At 42.4% G+C, this 7,757-nt stretch overlaps 1 long non-coding RNA gene across 1 annotated transcript; it reads right to left on the bottom strand.

The window, feature by feature from the left end:
• Positions 1–6,666: 6,666 nt before the first annotated feature.
• On the bottom strand, positions 6,667–7,302 carry LOC116375939 (uncharacterized). Its single transcript, XR_004211357.1, has 2 exons — positions 7,155–7,302; positions 6,667–6,960 (listed from the first exon to the last, which is right to left on the bottom strand). It is a non-coding gene; the product is annotated as an uncharacterized LOC116375939 (long non-coding RNA).
• Between the last annotated feature and the right edge of the window lie 455 nt (positions 7,303–7,757).

The raw sequence follows: 7,757 nt of genomic DNA, 5'->3' as shown, positions 1-7,757 counted from the left end.
ATACACAGCAGAGTCCTCTGCTCTCAGACCAGACAGCTTCAGAGTCATCATGCTGTTGGAATTATCTTTAGTCGTTTCCATACGTCCTTCAAACCTTTTAGCATGGTTATCTAGGCCTAATCCAGAATAACCCATCCACTCCAATGCTTTCCCAGCAGGTTGTCTAATCCAATGTGTGTTGTAGCTACTAAAGGTATACCCAGATCCCTTACAGGAGAGACTGAGAGCTTCTTCAGGCTTTTTCATGACTGAATTGGAGGGAATGGACTCCAGACTCTGACCATTTAAACCTAATGGAGAGAGAGAAAGAAATAGGAAGAATGTGTTACAGGGAAAGCAGGAGAAAAAATAAGGATAGCAAGAGAAGAGAGTTTACAAAAAACATTGTCAATGTTCAGTCATTCCATAAAAGACAGCTAATGAAGTACTGCAGAACTCACAGGTCAGACAGAGAGAGAGCAGCAGAAGGGAGAGTTTTCTCGTCATACTGAGGGTAGAGATATGAACTCAGCTGCTCCACGCAAGACAACAAGTCATCAGCAGAACATAAGTATATATGAACTCTGAGAGATCTGGATTTACATCATGATGTCATGGGGGAGGGGCTGATAAATGAGGTCAGAGGTGAATTTATGACTCATAAGTAGGGCCAGGAGTTGTCCTTTATTACATGACCTGACCAGGAACAGAGTTTTTCCTGATCGGGTCACTTGTTCAAAATAAATCCAGGTTCTACTCACCACACACAACTGACTCAAGGACTGGAGGAACTGTGGGGAACATGATGATTTTCTAAATATTGAACATCTTCATGAATTCATTTTATTGTGGGTTCATTGAAATGACATCCATTTGTCAAGGAAATAATTAACATGTACATACAAAAAGTATTGGTGACAAAAACAGTACACCAGTATTCACAGGATATGTTTTCAATGTGATAGTAATTGAAAATTGCAAAAAAAAGAGTGTTTTACATTTATACAGCAGAGTCCTCTGTTCTCAGTACATACAGCTTCGATACACCATGCTGTTAGTGTCACACCCTGATCTGTTGCACCTGTCTTTGTGATTGTCTCCACCCTCCTCCAGGTGTTGCCCATCTTCCCCATTATCCCCAGTGTAGGTATACCTGTGTTCTCTGTTTGTCTGCTGCCAGTTCGTTTTGTTCCTCAAGCCTACCAGCAGTTTCCCCCTTGCGCCTGTGTTTTCTAGTTTTCCCGGGTTTTGACCATTCTGCCTGACCTGACCCTGAGCCTGCCTGCCTGCCGTCCTGTACCTTGCCCCACTACTCTGAATTATTGACCCCTGCCTGTTCTGACCCTGCGTTCTGCCTGCCGTTCCGGCCCTTTTGAACCCTATCTGGGTCTCATGTCACATGTGCAACCATGGGAAAAAAATTCTCGACCACCTTTACTCCACACACAGAGATGCATACAAAGCTCTCCTCGCCCTCCATTTGGAAAATCGGACCACAATTCTTTCCTCCTGATACCTGCTTACAAGCAAAAACTAAATCAGGAAGTACCAGTGACTTGCTCAATATGGAAGTAGTGGTCAGATGACATGGATGCTACATTACAGGGCTGTTGTGCTAGCACAGACTGGAATATGTTCTGGGATTCATCCAATGGCATTGAGGAATACACCACCTCAGTCATCGGCTTCATCAATAAGTGCATCGATGACGTCCTCCCCACATTGACTGTACGTACATATCCCAACCAGAAGCCATGGATTAAAAGCAACATCTTCATCGAGCTAAAGGCTAGAGCTGCCGCTTTCAAGGAGCGGGAGACTAATCCGGATGCTGAAAAGAAATCCCGCTATGCCCTCAGACGAACCATCAAACAAGCAAAGCGTCAATACAGGATTAAGATTGAATCCTACTAAACCAGCTCTGACCCTCTTCGGATGTGGCAGGGCTTGAAAACTATTACGGACTACAAAGGGAAACCCAGACGCGAGCTGCCCAGTGACGCAAGCCTACCAGACGAGCTAAATTCCTTTTATGCTTGCTTTGAGGCAAGCAACACTGAAGCATGCACGAGAGCACCAGCTGTTCTGGATGACTGTGAGAAATTTCTCAGTAGCCGATGTGATCTTCATTGACATTTTACAGAGTCTGTAATACCTACATGTTTCATGCAGACCACCATAGTCCCTGTGCCCAAGTAAACGAGGGTAACCTGCCTAAATGATTACCGCCCGGGGCACTCATGTCGGTAGCCATGAAGTGCTTTGAAAGGCTGGTCATGGCTCACATCAACAGCATCCTCCCGGACACCCTACACCCACTCCAATTTGTCAGCCCTGTACTCCAGAGGCATTGCTCTTGCTAATCTCTGAATAATCAGTCCAGGTACCTGGCAGATCCAGTACATATAATTTCTGCTTAGAGTGAATCCACTACAGGCACATGTGAGTTTGAGGGATCCTGCAGGGGTGCCCTGGACTGATTGTTCAGCCTGTGTGAGTACGACCGTTACACTGGACACCTGAGGAGGGAGTGGAATGACAGGTAAGATCAATCAAGCGGTTAAATCAGTACCACAACAGGTTGTACTGATCAAACGACAGTCAGGACCTCAAAGGAGGCAGCTGCCAGCAGCAGAGATGAAGGGAACATGGTTTGTGTTGAAGCTGAACTGGTGGGAGCTGCTATTCTCTTATAATTTTTTTTGCTATCTAGAACCTAAAAGGGTTTGTCGGCTGTCCCCATAGGAGAACCCTTTTTGATTCCAGGTGAAACAATTTTGGGTTCCATGTAGGAATACTTTCACAGACGGATCTCAATGGAACCCAAAAAGGTTCTGCATGGAACCAAAAAGGGTTCTAATGTTATAATATTATTTCTAAGAGTGTTGGACAGACAAACATAGAGCCCATTTATGTAACGGAGAGGTAGAGGGAGAGGACGTGAGGGGTAAGATTATATTTATCTATTTAAAATTATCTGCCAAAATTGTTGCAATCCCTATTACTAGCCTGTTCAACCTCTCTTTCTTGTCGTCTGAGATTACCAAAGATTGGAAAGCAGCTGCGGTCACCCCCCACTTCAAAGAGGGAGACACTCTTGACCCAAACTGCTACAGACCTATGTCTATCCTACCCTGCCTTTCTAAGGTCTTCGAAAGCCAAGTTAACAAACAGATTACCAACCATTTCGAATCCCACCATACCTTCTCCGCTATGCAATCTGATTTCAGAGCTGGTCATGGGTTCACCTCAGCCACACTCAAGGTCCTAAACGATATCATAACCGCCATCAATAAGAAACAATACTGTGCAGCCGTATTCATTGACCTGGCTAAGGCTTTCGACTCTGTCAATCACCACATCCTTATCGGCAGACTCAGCAGCCTTGGTTTCTCAAATGATTGCCTCACCTGGTTCACCAACTACTTCTCCGATAGAATTCAGTGTGTCAAATCGGAGGGCTGATTGTCCGGGCCTCTGGCATTCTCTATGGGGGTGCCACAGGGTTAAATTTTTGGTCCGACTCTCTTCTCTGTACAAATCAATGATGTCGTTCTTGCTGCTGGTGAGTCTCTGATACACCTCTACGCAGACAACACCATTCTGTATACTTCTGGCCCTTCTCTGGACACTGTGCCATCCATTTTGTCACCAAAGCCCCATATACTACCCACCACTGCGACCTGTACGCTTTCGTTGGCTGGCCCTCGCTTCATACTCGTCGCCAAACCCACTGGCTCCAGGTCATCTACAAGATCAAGGTAGGTAAAGCCCCACCTTATCTCAGCTTGCTGGTCACCATAGCAGCACCTACCCGTAGCACGCACTCCAGCAGGTATATCTCAATGGTCACCCCCAAAAGCCAATTCCTCCTTTGTACCCCTCTCCATCCAGTTCTCTGCTGCCAATGACTGGAACAAACTACAATAATTACTGAAACTGGAGACTCATCTCCCTCACTAACTTCAAGCACCAGCTGTCAGAGCAGCTCACAGATCACTGCACCTGTACATAGCCCATCTGTAAATAGCCCAAACAACTACCTCATCCTTTACTGTATTTATTTATTTATTTTGCTCCTTTGCACCCCAGTATTTCTACTTTGCACATTCATCTACTGCACATCTACCTTTCCAGTGTTTAATTGCTATATTGTATTTACTTCGCCACCATGGCCTATTTATTGCCTTACCTCCCTTATCTCACCTCGTTTGCACACATTGTATATATACTTGTTTTTCTACTGTATTATTGACTGTATGTTTGTTTACTCCATGTGTAACTCTGTGTTGTTGTATGTGTCGAACTGCTTTGCTTTATCTTGGCCAGGTCGCAGTTGTAAATGAGAACTTGTTCTCAACTTGCCTACCTGGTTAAATAAAGTTGAAATAAATTAATAAATACAAATATTTGCACAATGAAGATAATCAGCTATAAATCAGGTATCTTATTTTATTTTTCCCACAGAAGGCCTTTTGCATTTTGGTAGGTTATCACTGTAAATAAGAATTTGTTCTTAACTGACTTGCCTAGTTAAATCAAATAAAACCTTTTTAAAGTGTTAGTAACAGAAGAAGAGACCTTACAGGCTGTCGAATCCAGAATGTAGTAACAGTAGTAACTGAATATGAGACCTTACAGGAGACGGTCAGTGGTTGACCAGGCTGGTCAGTCATGGAGGCTGGCTGAGTGAGTTCAAAATAACTCTGTACACCTGTTGAATGAAAAGAACGAACAACATTAAATACACAAAATAGCAACATGTTACACTATATGCATTCTAGTAGTTATGTTGAAGCGGGTTTTATACTTCAGGCAATTTTCTTTGCTTTGTCTTTCCTCCAAACCCAGAGAGACTGACAGGAGGCAGCTGCCAGCAGCAGAGATGCAGGGGACATGGTTTGTGTTGAAGCTGAACTGGTGGGAGCTGCTCTTCTCTCCAGGACTCAGAGGTACGTACTAGGACAGACAGACTGATACGGTTTAAGTAGGGAGAGAACCAGGTTTGCATTGACATAAAATGGGAGGGGATGTATAAGAGGGTTAGAAACACTGCTCTGGAGATGGTAAATCTACCCTGGACTGACTGGGAATAAGAGATTGGATTACTCTGTGTGCTAACATAAGCAATCCACTCCAGTCCTTTCCCAGGAGCCTGTCTGATCCAACCCATCCTGTAGCTACTGAATGTGAAGCCAGAGGCTGTACAGGTCAGTTGGTGGGATTCTCCAGGCTTTTTAACTACTGGTCCAGACTCAGTCAGTGTCTGACCATGAACACCTGTGGAAATAGAAAGCAGAGATGTTGTTGAAGTTGAAACTAAAATCTGATGTCAACTTGTTTATTTGATAGACAGTATAAACACCTATTAGATAGACTGTCAGTAAGAATATTCCTGTGGTAGGAAATATGGTGATCTGTTTAGTTCTCTAATGGTAGTTGAGAGTCTACAGCAGAATCCTCCTTCAACAGAGACATTAATAAAGATGGAGGACTAGAATGTTTTGCATGAGCTCCTTCTTACTGGGAGGACCAATCATAAGAGGCTTTGATAGATACCCACAGATCACCTAGTATGAGGTCATCTTGAGATGCTCTGTTATGAAGAAGAAATCCTTCTGTTTCTGTTTCTATGTATTTATTTTACCAGGTAAATTGATGGAGAATTCATTTCCATGACAACACAAACCTGAGGAGGAGTTGTAAGGACCGTTTCAGAATGAATGTACAAATTATTATTCATGACAGTAAAATAATATTGGTACATGCTGCCATCATGTTGTCATAGCATGATAAAGGGGCAAACTTCTGAAACATCCACTGAATCAATCCCACAATATAAACTTGTTGAATAACATTTTAATCAATGGTACAAAGTACTTAAGTAAAAAATACTTTAAAGTACTAATTAAGTCATTTTGGGGGGTATCTGTACTTTACTATTCAAATTTTTGAGTACTTTCACTACAGAAAATAATGTCATTTTTACTCCATACATTTCCCTGACATCCAGAAGTTTTCATTACGTTTTTAATGCTTAGCAGGGCAGGAAAATGGTCCAATTCGTGCACTTATCAAGAGAACATCCCTGGTCATCCCTACTGCCTCTGATCTGGCGGACTCACTAAACACACATGCTTCATTTGTAAAGGATGTCTTAGAGTTGGAGTGTGCCGCTGGCTATCCGTAAATAAAAAGAATCAAGAAAATCGTGCCATCTTGTTTGCTTAATAAGGAATTTGAAATGATTTATTATATTACTTTTACTTTTGATACGTAAGTATATTTGAGCAATTACATTTACTTTTAATACTTAAGTATATTTAAAACCAACTATTTTTTTACTTTTACTCAAGTATTATTTCACTTTTACTCAAGTCATTTTCTATATCTATACTTGTACACAAGTATGTCAATTGGGTACTTTTTCCACCACTGATATTAACACATGTTTAATAGTGAGGGTATTGTGTTATACCTATATCTGTTCATATCCTATAGTAGTCATATGTTATGACTAGAGACTGATACTACATATAGTTCATACAGTCATCAGATCATAGTAGGATGTATTTCATGTAAAGGCTAAGATCGCCCACTCCTGGTGGGTACATATAACTCCAACCGTTTATGGAGTAGGTGATTTTTTTGTACAGGTCTGGTGCTGGTTTGTATCACCGTGACCTCCGAGCACAATAATACACAGCTGTGTCCTCAGCCTGCAGACTGGTGATGTCTAAGTACAGTACATTACTACTGTCTCTGGAGATGGTGAATCTGCTCTTAAAAGAGGCTCCAGAGTCAATTGATCCACCACTCCAGATGATCCCATCCACTCCAGTGTTTTCCCTGGCTGCTGTCGTATCCAACCTGTACCATAGTCTGTCAGGGCATAGCCAGAGACTTGGCAAGATAGTTTCACTGAATCTCCAGGAGGTTTGAGTTGAGCAGGGGAGGAGGTCAAACTAATGCTGTATATATCTGAAAGAGAGCAGGGAGAACAGAGATACAGACAGGAAACTTAATCTGATGAAAGAGAATAAATTACTTTTTCCAACCATCTACGTCTTTATACAAAAATGAACACATGGACAAAAACAACCTTATTTACTGGATTTAATGTCCAATCTTGTTTTGTACCTTGTATTTGAAGATATTAAAATCCCCCCACTTACCTGGTAGGAAGGACAGGAGGAGGAGAGATGTAAGAAACATGTTTCTCTGTTGAATGGCAGACAGTGTCTGTCTGGGTACTGGCAGACAGGGTGGTTGCAGTGATGAAGGTTGTGTGTGTGTGTGTGTGTGTGTGTGTGTGTGTGTGTGTGTGTGTGTGTGTGTGTGTGTGTGTGTGTGTGTGTGTGTGTGTGTGTGTGTGTGCCTGCACCTCAGAGCTGGTCATTGATATACAGTTATTATCAGAGGGGATTATTTGCATAATCTCCGTCTTTTATTGACAGAGTAAACAGGAGTCAATATTGAGACATCAACCTAGGTTCCGGAAAAAATGCTAATATTGTACAGATTTCCATGCAAACATTCATGACTAACTCAACAATACTGTTCTACAGTGATCATGGAGGATTAAGAGTTTTCCCCCCGTGTGGGACCACAGACTGTGAGAGACTAAGATAGTATTAATAAAGAAGCTGTCTATTACATCAGGAGATAGTGCTGTTGTTGGGTAGGTGGGGGTTTTGACTACCACAGATTTCATGGTCAGTTGTTCTAGGTCAGATAGTTAGTTTGCTCGATGTGTCATTCACCACAGAGATTTGGAA

Source organism: Oncorhynchus kisutch, linkage group LG10 (genome assembly GCF_002021735.2).
Source record: "Oncorhynchus kisutch isolate 150728-3 linkage group LG10, Okis_V2, whole genome shotgun sequence".
Lineage (NCBI taxonomy): Eukaryota > Metazoa > Chordata > Actinopteri > Salmoniformes > Salmonidae > Oncorhynchus > Oncorhynchus kisutch.
Note: the sequence above shows the minus strand (reverse complement) of the source record. Positions and strands in the feature narration are given on the sequence as shown.